Genomic DNA, 16,018 nt, shown 5'->3' with positions numbered 1-16,018 from the left:
GCGGAACTACCCCAACTATTTGGTGGATAAGAAGGATGGCAAAGTGAACAAAGGTATATTGGATATACATGTTATTGATGTGTACTTTACTAGTGTTTATAGCAACCCCTCGGTATTTGATACTGGTTCAGTTGCTAAGAGTAGTAACTCGAAACGGGAGTTGCAGAATAAACAGAGACTAGTAAAAGGCGAGGTGACGATGTGTGTTGGAAGTAGTTCCAAGATTGATATGATCATCATCGCACACTCCCTATACTTTCGGGATTAGTGTTGAAACTAAATAAGTGTTATTTGGTGTTTGCGTTGAGCATGAATATGATTTGATCATGTTTTTGCAATACGGTTATTCATTTAAATTAGAGAATAATTGTTGTTCTGTTTACATGAATAAAACCTTCTATGGTCATACACCCAATAAAATGGTTTGTTGGATCTCGATCGTAGTGATACACATATTCATAATAATGAAGCCAAAAGATGCAAAGTTAATAATGATAGTGCAACTTATTTGTGGCACTGCCGTTTAGGTCATATTGGTGTAAAGCGCATGAAGAAACTCCATACTGATGGGATTTTGGAATCACTTGATTATGAATCACTTGATGCTTGCGAACCGTGCCTCATGGGCAAGATGACTAAAACGCCGTTCTCCGGAACTATGGAGAGAGCAACAGATTTGTTGGAAATCATACATACAGATGTATGTGGTCCGATGAATATTGAGGCTCGTAGCAGGTATCATTATTTTCTGACCTTCACAGATGATTTGAGCAGATATGGGTATATCTACTTAATGAAACAGAAGTCTGAAACATTTGAAAAGTTCATATAATTTCAGAGTGAAGTGGAAAATCATCGTAACAAGAAAATAAAGTTTCTACGATCTGATCGTGGAGAAGAGTATTTGAGTTACGAGTTTGGCCTTCAGTTAAAACAATGTGAAATAGTTTCACTACTCACGCCACCTGGAACACCACAGTGTAATGGTGTGTCCGAACATCGTAACCGTACTTTATTAGATATGGTGCGATATATGATGTCTCTTACCGATCTACCACTATCGTTTTGGGGTTATGCATTAGAGACAGCTGCATTCACGTTAAATAGGGTACCATCTAAATCCGTTGAGACGACATCTTATGAACTGTGGTTTGGCAAGAAACCAAAGTTGTCGTTTCTTAAAGTTTGGGGTTGCGATGCTTATGTGAAAAGGTTTCATCCTGATAAGCTCAAACCCAAATCGGAGAAATGTGTCTTCATAGGATACCCAAAGGAGACAGTTGGGTACACCTTCTATCACAGATCCGAAGGCAAGACATTCGTTGCTAAGAATGGATCCTTTCTAGAGAAGGAGTTTCTCTCGAAAGAAGTGAGTGGGAGGAAAGTAGAACTTGATGAGGTAACTGTACCTGCTCCCTTATTGGAAAGTAGTTCATCACAGAAATCTGTTCCTGTGACTCCTACACCAATTAGTGAGGAAGTTAATGATGATGATCATGTAACTTCAGATCAAGTTACTACCAAACCTCGTAGGTAAACCAGAGTGAGATCCGCACCAGAGTGGTACGGTAATCCTGTTCTGGAGGTCATGTTATTAGACCATGACGAACCTACGAACTATGAGGAAGCGATGATGAGCCCAGATTCCGCGAAATGGCTTGAGGCCATGAAATCTGAGATGAGATCCATATATGAGAACAAAGTATGGACTTTGATTGACTTGCCCGATGATCGGCAAGCCATAGAAATAAATGGATCTTCAAGAGGAAGACGGACGCTGATAGTAGTGTTACTATCTACAAAGCTAGAATTGTCGCAAAAAGGTTTTTCGACAAGTTCAAGGTGTTGACTACGATGAGAGTTTCTCACTCGCAGCGATGCTTAAGTCTGTCCGAATCATGTTAGCAATTGCCGCATTTTATGAAATCTGGCAAATGGATAAACAAAACTGCATTCCTTAAAGGATTTATTAAAGAGAGTTGTATATGATGCAACAGGAGGTTTTGTCAATCCTAAAAGTGCTAACAAATATGCAAGCTCCAGCGATCCATCTATGGACTGGTGCAAGCATCTCGGAGTTGGAATATACGCTTTGATAAGTTGATCAAAGGATATAGTTTTATATAGACTTGCGGTGAAGCCTGTATTTTCAAGAAAGTGAGTGGGAGCACTACAGCATTTCTGATAAGTATATGTGAATGACATATTGTTGATCGGAAATAATGTAGCATTATTCTGCAAAGCATAAAGGAGTGTTTGAAAGGAGTTTTTAAAGAAAGACCTCGGTGAAGCTGCTTACATATTGAGCATCAAGATCTATAGAGATAGATCAAGACGCTTGATAAGTTTTTCAATGAGTATATACCTTGACAAGATTTTGAAGTAGTTCAAAATGGAACAGTCAAAGAAGGAGTTCTTGCCTGTGTTACAAGGTGTGAAATTGAGTAAGACTCAAAGCCCGACCACGACAGAAGATAGAAAAAGAATGAAAGTCATTCCCTATGCCTCGGTCATAGGTTCTATAAAGTATGCCATGCTGTGTACCAGATCTATTGTATACCCTACACTGATTTTGGCAAGGGAGTACAATAGTGATCTAGGAGTAGATCACTGGACAGCGGTCAAAATTATCCTCACTGGAATAAGGATATGTTTCTCGATTATGGAAGTGACAAAAGGTTCGTCGTAAAGGGTTACGTCGATGCATGTTTTGACACTAATCTAGATGACTCTAAGTCTCGGTCTAGATACATATTGAAAGTGGGAGCAATTAGCTAGAGTAGCTCCGTGCAGAGCATTGTAGACATAGAAATTTGCAAAATACTTACGGATCTGAATGTGACAGACCTGTTGACTAAAATTATCTCACAAGCAAAACATGATCACACCTTAGTACTCTTTGGGTGTTAATCACATAGCGATGTGAACTAGATTATTGACTCTAGTAAACCCTTTGGGTGTTGGTCACATGACGATGTGAACTATGGGTGTTAATCACATGGTGATGTGAATTATTGATGTTAAATCACATGGCGATGTGAACTAGATTATTGACTCTAGTGCATGTGGGAGACTGAAGGAAATATGCCCTAGAGGCAATAATAAAGTTATTATTTATTTCCTTATATCATGATAAATGTTTATTATTCATGCTAGAATTATATTAACCGGAAACATAATACATGTGTGAATACATAGACAAACAGAGTGTCACTAGTATGCCTCTACTTGACTAGCTCGTTGATCAAAGATGGTTAAGTTTCCTAGCCATTGACATGGGTTGTCATTTGATTAACGAGATCACATCATTAGGAGAATGATGTGATTGACTTGACCCATTCCGTTAGCTTAGCACTCGATCCTTAAGTATGTTGCTATTGCTTTCTTCATGACTTATACATGTTCCTATGACTATGAGATTATGCAACTCCCGTTTACCGGAGGAACACTTTGTGTGCTACCAAACGTCACAATGTAACTGGGTGATTATAAAGGTGCTCTACAGGTGTCTCCAAAGGTACTTGTTGGGTTGGCGTATTTCGAGATTAGGATTTGTCACTCCGATTGTCGGAGAGGTATCTCTGGGCCCACTCGGTAATGCACATCACTATAAGCCTTGCAAGCATTGTAACTAATGAGTTAGTTGCGGGATGATGTATTACGGAACGAGTAAAGAGACTTGCCGGTAACGAGATTGAACTAGGTATCGAGATACTAACGATCGAATCTCGGGCAAGTAACATACCGATGACAAAGGGAACAACGTATGTTGTTATGCGGTTTGACCGATAAAGATCTTCGTAGAATATGTGGGAGCCAATATGAGCATCCAGGTTCCGCTATTGGTTATTGACCGGAGAGGTGTCTCGGTCATGTCTACATAGTTCTCGAACCGTAGGGTCCGCACGCTTAACGTTACGATGACAGTTATATTATAAGTTTATATGTTTTGATGTACCGAAGGAGTTCGGAGTCCCAGATGAGATCAGGGACTTGACGAGGAGTCTCGAAATGGTCGAGACGTAAAGATCGATATATTGGACGACTATATTCGGACATCGGAAAGGTTCCGAGTGATTCGGGTATTTTTCGGAGTACCGGAGAGTTAGGGGAATTCGTATTGGGCCTTAATGGGCCATACGGGAAAGGAGAGAAAGGCCCCTAAGGGTGGCCGCACCCCTCCCCATGGACTAGTCCGAATTGGACTAGGGAGGGGGGCGCCCCTTCCTTCCTTCTCCTTCTCCCTTCCCTTTTGCTACTCCAACAAGGAAAGGAGGAGTCCTACTCCCGGTGGGAGTAGGACTCCCCCCTTGGCGCGCCATCCTCCTTGGCCAGCGGCCTCCCCCTTGCTCCTTTATATACGGGGGCAGGGGGGCACCCCATAGACACAACAATTAATCATTGATCTCTTAGCCGTGTGCGGTGCCCCCCTGCACCATATTACACCTCGATAATATTGTAGCGGTGCTTAGGCGAAGCCCTGCGTCGGTAGAACATCATCATCGTCACCACGCCGTCGTGCTGACAAAACTCTCCCTCAACACTCGGCTGGATCGGAGTTCGAGGGACGTCATCGAGCTGAACGTGTGCTGAACTCGGAGGTGCCGTGCGTTCGGTACTTGAGCGGTCGGATCGTGAAGACGTACGACTACATCAACCGCGTTGTGTTAACGCTTCCGCTTTCGGTCTACGAGGGTACGTGGACAACACTCTGCCCTCTCGTTGCTATGCATCACCATGATCTTGCGTGTGCGTAGGATTTTTTTTGAAATTACTACGTTCCCCAACACTTCATTGACTACTTCTCTTGCGGCCTCTGCCCCCCTTCTGTGATTTCTTCAATGACATCATGCACACCTACGACTTCCACCTTTTGGATTTTACTCCAAACGCCGTGGCGTGCATGGCTCTTTTCGCGCACCTCTGCGAGGGCTTGGCCGGGGTGCATCCCAACACGGCGCTCTTCTGCCACTACTTCTCCCCTCGGATCCAACCGGGGGGCGCCATTTCCGGTTGCGTCTCCTGGATCCCACGGTCCAAGGGGGCGTACCCGGAGGGCGCCATGAAGGAGAGGTGGGAAGAATGGCGGGGTCGGTGGTGCTGGATTGAAGAAGGACCCGCCGGACTTTTGCCGGGTCCGCGAAGCGCCGCCGGTTCGCCAGGGCAACTGGAGCGACGTCGACATCAACGACGAGAAGCTCACGATTGCCACCACCAGGATCCTTTGCCTCACCGAGGCCGGGCTCACCCTTGAGATGATCGGGGCAGATTTCATCCGCCGCCGAATCGCTCCTCTGCATAACAAGGGGAGGCCGGCCTGGCTCTTCACGAACGCCGCCGACATCATGAGGCTTCGCCCTGGCCTCAACCATAACTTCACGGTGATGGGGCATGCTCACTTCTGCCAGCGGCCCTTCCAGCTCGACGTGAACCGCGACGGCGAGGTCGAGCGGACCGGCAAGGCCGCGTGGGCCGCCGCGAAGGCCGGCAAGTCGCCAAGGGGCCCTTGTTCAAGTTGCCGGCAGGAGTGGTCCCGCTGAGCAACAACTCTCGCCGGACCGAGATCATCGCCATGATGCCGGACTTCAACGCGCATGGCCTTGATCCGAGCTGGGTCGAGCCGGAGGAGATTCAGGTGCAGGAGTTCTTCGACACATTGCACAAGGGGTACGTCACCGCTGAGCCGCGGCTTGTCGAGGACACCACCCAGGCAGAGCTGGACTACATCGCCACCAGGGCGATGGAGGCGAAGCTCGCCGAGGAGGCCGGCAGTGCCGGTGGCGTGGAGGACAAGGCCGCGGTGGAAGCGGAGGAGAAGGAGCTCGCCCAGTGGGCGGAGGCCGCTGGGGAGGTCAGCAGCGCCGGCACCGGGGCTCCTCTCATCGACGATGTGGTCGACGAGCCGTCGGAGGAGGAGGCCGAGGTTGTTGACCCTCCATCCACGGGGAGAGGGTGAGTCCAGCGGTGGGCCACTTCCGGCGAGCCGGTCCAGCCCGTCAAGGCCGCGCAGCGGCCAAAAGCTCTGGGGGAGTCCGCGCGTCAGACGAGGGCCGCAGCGGCGAAGAAGGTGGTGAAGGCCGTGGTGGCGAAGAAGAAAGCGTGTGCCTCCTCTTCATCCAAGCGCGTCCAGACTCCACCCTCCTCCCCTCCTCTGGCATACGTCGACACGGAGGTCACCTTTGACTTCGGGTCCCTTAGCCCAAGAAGGAAGAGGAAGGCAGAGGAGGAGGTGCATGACGAGTAAGTATCTTGTTCCTTTTTTCTTTGTCATCTCCGTCTCCTCAATCTGTGCCGCTTGTCTTGACTTGTTTTCACCTTTGCAGGGATGTGGAGACGCTGGCCCAGAGGGTGAAGAGGGCCAAGGCCTCGGCGGGTGGCCAGCCCCCGGCGGGTACTTCGAGGGCACCATTGGTGGTGTTGAGTAGCCCGGACTGCAGCCTCCGGCACAGCCCCCAGCGTGAGTTCACCACTCACCCCTCGTCGACGTGTGTTGGGGGCCCGATCTCTTGGTGCTGACCTGGCCGTGGTTGCAGGAGGAGGACAGCAGCGGGAGGAGCCGCAGAAGGCTACCCCCAACACGCCGCCCACATTGACCACGCCGCCCCGTGGGACGTCCCCGGCAAGGGCGCCAAGTGCCGAGCCCATGCACACGGAGGAGGATAACTCGGGCGCCGGTGGCTCTGCCTCGATGCAAATTGTTGGCGGGGAGGGGGCATCTGCTTCCCAGCCCGGCACCGGTAACCTGTTCGCCTTTCGTTCATGCTCTGTTTCTTTTCCTTCTGGGTCTTGGTCTCGGCCTTGCCTCATCCCCTCCTCGGTGTCCAGACCCCCCCTTGGCGGACCCAGAGGACATAGACACCGTCGTTGAGGACGTCGCCAAGGCCGCCGAGGCGGATGCCGAGAAGGTCGCCGTCGAGGAGTCCGCCAAGGGCGCTGCTGAGGACGCCACCAAGGGGCCTGCCGGGGAGCCCGGCAAGGCCACTGCCGAGGAGACTGGCAAGGGGCCTGCCGGGGAGGCCGGCAAAGCCGCTGCCGAGGAGGAGGCGGTCGATGACCAGCCTTCCTCCTCTGCCGCCTCTGGTTCCGGCAAGTATCTGAGTGTGAGTGACGATCTGTTCGTCCACCTTCCAGGCGCGTCGAGCACCAGGGCGCCTGTTGAGGGAGAGGTGTTTGATGACGAAGTGCTTGCTGCCGCCGGGCTCGAGGTCGTCGACGAGCCGAGCGCTGGTGGCGACGGCTCCCAGGAGGAGCGGCTCCTCCAGGCCATGGGCGCCAGCTTCCGGCTCCAGGAGCTCCACCGCGCCCGCCTGGACAAGGCCAAATCTAGGATGGCGGTGGCGGAGAAGGCGGAGGCGGACCTCAAGGTGCACATCGCCGAGACGCAGACTTGGTTCTGCCAAGCCTGCGAAGAGCTGAAGACCGCCCAGGGCGAGCTGGCCAAGCACAAGGTGGAGCTCACCGTGAAGCGGGCTGACATCGAGAAGGCCCAAGAGACGGCGGAGAACTTGGCCGCCGCAGCCGAGGCCGCTTGGACCCAGCACCAGGCCGCGCTGAACTCCCAGGAGGAGGATCTTGCCAAACGCGAGGCGGACATCGACGCCAAACTCCGCGCCAAGGACGAGGAGGTGGAGAAACTTGTCATGCAGCGGACCCAAGAGCTGGAGCAGAGGCACAGGGAGGCGCTCGATGCCCAGGCTCTGGTTCACGCCAGCAAGGTGAAGGAGCTGGAGGTGGAGCGGGATGGGCTGAAGGACCAGACCCTGAAGTTGGCCGAGGAGAAGAACACGCTCAATGGTGCCCTGACGAAGGTGCAAGGCGCTGTCCTTGGAAAGGCTGAGCAGCTCTCCAAGGCCAGCGACTCCATCAAGGACCTGAAGCTGAAGCTGGAGGGCCTTGAGGGGATGCTCTCGGAGGCCAGGGCCCGGGAAGGGACCCTGGCCAAGGAGCTGGAGACCGAGAAGCAGCTGCGGAAGAACGAGGCCGCCAACCACAAAGATGTCGTGGATGGTCAGAACCGCTGGGTCGGCCATCTCGTGGACGTCGCCGGTAGGATCACCGCGCAGCTAGCTACCATGGGGATGCCAAATGCGAGGTATGCCCCAGAGCGCAGCGGGACTACCAACGCCAAGCTGACCCTATTCTTCGAGGGTGTTCTCGGGGCCCTGGAGCAGTTCCACTCCAATAGGGCGGCTTTATTGGCCGACGAGAACCGAAGGCTCTGTCGGGGCGCCATGACCAAGGTCCTCACCAAGGTGGCGTACTGGAACCCCACCCTTGACTTCGACGCCGCTGGAGAGCCTGCCGGAGGGTACTGACCTCGCGCCGCTCAAGGAGCGTATCGAGCCCATCATCAGCCTCATCGACGGAATTCAAAGGGTGGAGGGCCAGCGCCGGGATTAGGCACCCCATTTCTTATCGCCGCTGCAGTTTCATGACCAAGACAATTTCTATCTTTAGTTAGAACCGCAGCAACAATTTGATGTAATATAGCTCTGCAGTACTTTTGGATCAGTGCATGTTATTTCCCTGTTCAACTTCTTTCTCTGTATGTCCACCCTACGTTAATCGGGTAGGCTCGCCGGTGCGTAACCCAGGGCGGCATCTTGAGGACGGATCCCCAATGGCCTGCCGGGTGTGCTTTCCGCCGCGCGAACCACCTTAGCGCCCTTAACGCGGCCGCTCGAACTGTTGAGCTTGACTCGAGTCAGAATCGAGAGCGTTGCCAAGTGGGGCAGGCTACCCTGCCACTCTCGACGCGACCGCTTGAGCTGTTGAGCGGACTCGAAACAGAACAAGGGCATTGCCAATCGCGGGAGGGCCCCTTTGCGTGCAGGTTTTCCATACAAGAAACGAGATCTCTGAGGGGAATAACCTTATATAAAGAGGAAAGATTTAAGGTTCGGCATGACTTAGCTTTTCTGCTGCCGCACTGGCGTCCATCGCACTTGCAGATGGCACCGTTTTCTCCTGGCCGTCTTCTTCTTTAGAAGCCATGGCGATGCAGAACATACTAGGCTAACTGCTAGACCAGATTCTCACAATTGCGCCCCCCTACCTGGCGCGCCAAAGATGTCGGTGAGAAACAACACCTATGGGATCACGGGAATCCCTACTACGGTTGCCGGGGCGCGGGGTTGTGAGAAGAGCAGGATCAACAGTCAACACAAGGGTCGTTTACCCAGGTTCGGGCTGCGAGGATGCGTAATACCCTAGTCCTGCTTTGGTGGCTGTATTTCAGAGAGTTCTTGAGCTCTCGAACTAGCTATAGTGGCTGCGTAGTTCAAAGGAGCCGAATCCCTCTCCAGCATGCCATGGGCCTCCTTTTATAGTCGAAAGGGGCTGCCACAGTGGCACACAGGAGGTGGAAAGGCGTACAGTGCTGCGAGCTTATCGCCGTATTACAGGACAAGATGCATTAAATGCACCGCTTAGGTGTCCAGTAGCTTTATCGGGGACGGGAACGAGGCCCGTCCCGTCCGCTGCTGCTCTGTCCCGCTTCGACACGCGCCCAGGCCAGCAGTGCGTGCGGTGCCATGTAGGCAGGTAGGCAGCTGAGGTGGCGCGGTGGTAGGATATTCACGAAGATTTGCATGCCGCCACGCAGGTGTTAGCTGAGTTGGCCTGGAAGCTGCATGTTGCCACGCAGGTGCCTGCCCAGCTGGTTGGGCTGGCAGCTGCATGCGAACGGTGGCGGGGTCTTGACTGATGCGGGCCTGGCTGTGGCCCTGCTGATGTCCTCGGCAAGGGTCTTGCCGCGGTGTCGTAGTCGTCCCCGGCAAGGATCTTGCCGGGGGTCTTGTGGTTTTCCTCGGCAAGGATCTTGCCGAGGGTCGTTATCTTCTGGTCCTCACCTGATCTCATATGTTCATGATCTTGACGAAGATCTGCATGCCACTACAGAGGTGCCTCCCGAGCCCTGGATCCAATCGTAGTTGTTGGTGATGTTGGAACCCTTGGGCTCAAGGGTGGCTCACTCCGTTGGCGTTGGGCAAGTTGCCCCGGCAAGGCTCTTGCCGGGGCTGCGGAGGTCGCCCGGGCAAGGGTCTTGCCGGGGGAATCCACCTTGCCCTCTTGCTCTTTGGTGTTGCTGGTCATGGCATTGCCTTGGTTGTCTTGTGCCTTCGGCTTCTCTCCGGCTTCCTTCCCTTGCCCTGCTAAGTGTGGCCATGGCGCGTGGCTCCGACTTTCCGTGCACAAGTAAAGGGGTACAAAGGGAGAGCCCCTACTTTTGTACACCGACACACCGGCAGTGGGTAAGAGCCGTCGCCGAGGACGACCGCGTGAACGTTGCACCCTCTCACCTTCCCCGACAGAGAGGATCCGGCTAGATCTATGACCAGCGGTGAGCAGAGAGAGAGAGTGTCGCCACCGCTGCCGTGTTTAGATCTGGAGAGGATGAGACAGTGTGAAGAGAGCAACACTAGCAAGCAAGCGCGGAGGTTCCTGCCTATATAGTGGAGTACTACCGGAGCCGGCTTGACCTCGGTAATTACTGTCTTCATGCACGTGCCTCGGAGGCGCAGTTGTCCTTATTTTGATCTGAAGCACCGGATTATAACATGACAAGAAACCATAACCTCACTACCCAAAGGAGACAACATGAATCCTGACGGACAAACTAGACGAGGATCAAAGCTCAAATTAAAGATAAAGTCGTAGAAAAGGGGTCCATCGATAGATGCCTTAATTAACATAGCCGACTTGACATAGATGGTAGCCGAGTAGTCTTCGTGCATGTGGGCGCCATGACTAGCGCCTTGGAGGAACTCAGTTGACGCTGTTTAACCTTCGCAGTGATCCGAAGCACATGACACCTAATTTTGCGAGATGACAAGAAACCTTTTTTTAGATTTCTCACCAGAACTATAGCCCTGTACAACACAGCCTGCACGATATGTAGACGATAGCCAATCCAGGCGTGTCTGCTGGAGTCTGGTCACATGCATGGACGAACTAATCTTCCGTGTCATGCAGGGATTGTCCAGGCACCAACGTCTGTACAACACTTCTCTAGTACTATCGCTCGTCTCTCTCTTGTATTAACTCACCCGACTTGCGGGGCCAGGGAGTGTGCCCGTGGTCGGTTCTCAATTGCGGTCACACATGTGTGTGCAAATGCAATATGACGTGCGTTCCATTCGGAGAGCGGCGTGCCAGACCGACCGACCGTCTGGGGTGCGACGCGAACGCGACGGGCGTGCTGTATACTGTACTCCGTAAATGTGTACCTCCATTTTCTTGAGGATTTGCTCCATGGCGGAATCCATGGATAAAAAATCAGTATACTGTACTATTTAAAAGTCGAGGGCGGGGCTTTTCCCGCGCGGTAGGCGGGGCAGTTCCGCCTAGTCGGTTCGACAGAGATGCGAGAAGATGAGGGAGTAGGCTACTGCAAACGTAGGGCTGTGTGATTTGACAGTGAGTTACTGCTGGACAGGTGGGGCCCGGTGATTTGACTTGCCATTATCATTTTAACTACGGCGCTACGACCGGCGTGAGTCTCCTGATTCCTGACCACCTCCATACAGGTGCCTCTCCCGATGCTCCACCATGTAGAGGCTGGCTCTTGCTTGAGAGCCCACTCCTCCACTTTTTCCTTGCCTCTTTCCCCCACATATGCAAAAATGCCATGTAAAGCGGGCTTATAGCCCACTATTGTATTTGATCCTACAGGTGCTAAGCCTACCACACAGGCATAAAGTCTGATGTGGTAAGTTAATTAAGAAGAGAGAGACTAGTTTGGTGACCACAGGAAGAAACGGTGCTAAGCGCGTGTACCTAGATGAAGCAAACTTAGCAACAAAAAACTAAGCACCTATGCATTGGGGACTTGAGTTGCTAAGCCATTTAATGCCCATAGCACCTCATCTAAGCACCATTTCATTGGAAGAGGTCACTCCTTGGCAAATGCAATAAATACTACGAAGAAAGAGATAGAGAGAAGTAAACTAAAAATACTCTTATAGCCAACCTTATAGCTAACCTTGTTGTAGTATGAGTGACTAAGTGATGACTATGTATGACATGCCAACATCAGATAGCCTAACACACCGTGTTAAATCTCCAAGGGCGCGACCGCGCGAGCGAGGCGATGGTCGTGGTAGGCGCGACCATGATACGGGCTGCTGGCAGCCCTTGGATCTGAGATCGAATGGTCACATGCTAAGTTGCTGAAAATTTGCAGAATAACCCTCTAGGATAGGATATTCACCCATAGGTATAGAATCACGCCATGCAACCGTTTGATCTCAGATCCAAGGGCTCTCGGAAGCCTCGTATCACCTGTAATTTTCTCGATGCTTCACATGACATCGAAAGCCATTTAATTGGGCATCGAGTAGACATGACATCTAATTGGGCCCCCATAGTATTGTGCATGAATCCATTTATCCACCAGGCAAGCCACTACCCTGCATTCGCACGCGCCCCCACTCGGCATTTTTACAATTGATAAACCACTCCTAGTCGTCCCGTCCTTTCACATTACGGTAGTTCCACTAATCCTAACCCTCCTCCCAAATCCATGGTGTCCCAAATCTCCATGATCAGCGGTGAGTACAAGGTTAGAACCATCACCGGCGATGAGTTCGACGTCATCTACACCCGTTCTTCCGCAACGGTGAAAGGATGCCTTGCTCGCTTCAGACGCATGTTCAAAAACTCAAATGATGAGTGGGTCGCTGGGCTAGATGTTGAGTACACCACAGTCCTGGGAAGCGAGAAGAATCTAAAGGAGGCAGAGAAGAAGAAGCCCACCGTGATCCAGGTTTGTGTGCATGACTTATGCTTGGTCTACCACATATGCCATGCCGACATTGAGTGCGAGGAATTTAAGAAGTTCCTCAAGGGCGGCCTAGTCAAATTCGTTACTGTAGACTTTAGGAACGACAAGGAAATCCTGGGTCGGATAGGCCTTGTTGTAGGCAACCCCATTGACCTCCAGAAGAAAGGGCTGGTGTCCTCCCGTGATAAGCCTTCAATGCTGACCTTGGCAGGAGCCATGGTTCATCCTTCGTACGGTAAATTGAAGAAACCTCCGCACACGTTTCATCGTGCATGGCAGTGGAATGTACTAGATATAGACCACATCCACTACGCTGCAATGGATGGCTACCTTTGTTTCAATATCTACAAGGGTTGGATGAAGAGCAAGAGCCAAGTGTGCGGTTCAAGCAAAGAAGTATCGGCCAAGAGCAAGAGGGACAAGGACGAAGTCGAGGACGTGGACGAGGACTCTGAGTAAGGTGGCAGTGTCGTTGCTCATGGTGGTTCTAATGCAGTGTCTACCGGATTAGTTGCTTAGTTTAATTTCTAGTGTGCTTAGTTTTATTTGAGGGGTGTGTTGTGCTGAGCCCCCAGCAGAACTATGTTATGTTTCTTCTTGTTACTTTAACTCCTCAGTACGTACATACTAGTATTTCTTATAGTTCATCTTTTAGTTGGTATAGTACTACGACTACCACTCGTTTCTTCACATTATATACATACAATATATATGGCCAACATCATATAGCCAGCAGTTTAGTTGTCAAAGAATTTCAGGGGGCTTAGTTTTGTCAAAGAATTTCAGGGTGCTTAGTTTTATTTGAGGGGTGTGTTGTGCTGGACACCATTATTGTGACTCAAATCTCTTTTGCCATGTTATAATGACATAAATACCGATGGACCAACATGCCAGCTCTCCCTCTATCTCACTACAGTAAAGTAAAGTGTGGGGTCTACTTGATCCCAACAGCGTTCTTATTTTCCTGTAAAATTGTTCGCTTGGTTACTCCTGACAAGTGGGGCCACAATTATCATTGTGAGAATCGGCTTATTTTTTTCATGTAACATGGTCAATGGTTTTGACGTGAAAATCACAATGTCTAATGGCATTTTTGAGCAAACATATAACTCAACAATGGCATTTTTTAGATATCTAATTGCATTTTTGAGCAGGCATCTCACGGATCGATGGCATTTTTGAGTAGTTGTAACTTCTAATGGCAAAACTAAGTGGTGATACACAAACTAGTGTCATAAATAATAAGAACCCAAGAATTAAAGAGGTATGCTAATTTCTTTAATAGAATTTAGCACCCCATTTAAGCACGTACTAGCTTTTTTAATAGTACTATATGCATAATTTGGCGACGAGCGCTCTCTATATGTACCACCTTTTTTCTTTAATTTCATCTTGTTAGTTTTTCTCCATGGCACAATCCAGCGATCCTACTACTGTACAGAAGTATACATTTTTAAAAGGCTAGAGGGCGGGGCAGTCTAGCTAGGTCGGTTTCAAGAGAGGCGATGGCCTTTGTGATTTGACGGCTCATTACTGCTAGAAGGCGGGGCCTTGTGATTTAACTACTCGTATAAATGTGCCAACGACCTGAGGAGGAGCAAAGAACCATGCGCTATACTCAAGGTTTTCACTGGAGTACGACGGAGGAGCACGAAACACGGCAGCCCAGTGCCATATCCTCTACTCTCTACTCTTATTATATATTACTAGCAAGAGGCATTGTTTTGTTGGCGATAAAGAATGATCTAATTTGCTAGTCATCTCATTTTTAGCATGGTTCTATTCATGCCTCGCATAGAAGGTGACACGTGCGGCGAAACACCCGAAGCAAAAGAAGAAACACAGGGGCAAAAGCAGAAGGAAGATTATCACCCCCAAAAAAGAAGGAAGACGCACACACAAGTCTCGGGTGCTGCTCTCACTACATGAAGGGTTGCTGGCCGCGGAGTCGTAACTGCTTCTTCATCGCCTCCACGACCTCCATCTCCTTGCGCGTCTCCTCCGCCATCTTCTTCATTGTGTCCATGACGCGGGATTTCTCGACGCGAGCCTTCATCATCTGTTCCACGGCCGCATTACGTACCTTGACAGCAGTCGGGTGCTCGATGCAGAGCTTCGCCAACTCCTCCTTCTGTTCCATGACGAGGGCCTGCAACATCTTCATCGAGGAACTACTATTCTCATGCAGCTTCTTCCAGCCGGTGTTCTCCTCCTTCAGCAGGTCGAGCTCATGGCAGAGCTTCCCCTTGTCCTCCTGAAGTTGCAGGATTTCGCCAGTCGCCTTGTTCTCCAAGGCAATGCTCTTCTTCAGTAGCATTACCAAGCCGGCGGTCAACTCCCCCTGCTCATTCAGCTCAGCGGGCATGTCGTTGAGGCTCTCCTTCAGCAGCTCCACCAAGCCGTGGATGAACTCCTTCTGCTTATTGAGGTGCTTATTGAGCTGATCGGGCATGCCATCGATGGATAACGACTCCAGCGCCGCCAGCTTGGCATGTTCGCCTCAACGGCTAGGGCGCTCCTGGGAGCCATCGCCTGCCCGTGAGAGATCTTTCGAGGTTTTTGCGTGGTGGGGTGTAACACCCCGCATGTAACTTGCCATATTTGTAACTCCGACTCTTGCCATTTTCGGCTATGTGATATGTTTTTCCCTCCGTTGTCGGGTTTTGTTTTTCGTTTTGTATTTTGTCATGTCATGCATTTTCATATCATGTCATCATGCGCATTGCATTCACATACGTGTTCGTCTCATGCATCCGAGCATTTTCCCCGTTGTCCGTTTTGCAATCCGGCGCTCCTATCTCCTCCGGTGCACCCCTCTTGTTTTCTTTCGTGTGCGTGTGTCAAACTTTCTCGGAATGGACCGAGGCTTGTCAAGTGGTCTTAATATACCACCCGGAGACTACCGGTGAAGTTTCGTTCCATTCGGAGGTCGTTTGGTACTCCAACGGTTAACCGGGCATCCGCAATGTCCATTTGAGTATCCAGCAAAAACCCCCTCCAAAACCAGCCCAAAACCCACCAAACTTTCTTCCATGCTCTAGGTCGTTCGATCACGACCGTGTGGGCGAAAACCGCACCTCATTTGGAGCCTCCTAGCTCCCTCTACCTATAAATAAGTGGGCATCCCGAAAAAACGAAACTGCAGACGAACCCTAACCCTCTCCCTCCGCGCCGCGCCGGACGCGTCCGCTCCGGCCGGACAACGTCCGCCGCGCGCCCGGCCAATCGCAGGCC

This window comes from Triticum aestivum, chromosome 2D (genome assembly GCF_018294505.1).
Source record: "Triticum aestivum cultivar Chinese Spring chromosome 2D, IWGSC CS RefSeq v2.1, whole genome shotgun sequence".
In the NCBI taxonomy this organism is placed as follows: Eukaryota; Viridiplantae; Streptophyta; class Magnoliopsida; order Poales; family Poaceae; genus Triticum; species Triticum aestivum.
This window is presented reverse-complemented; position numbering follows the sequence as displayed.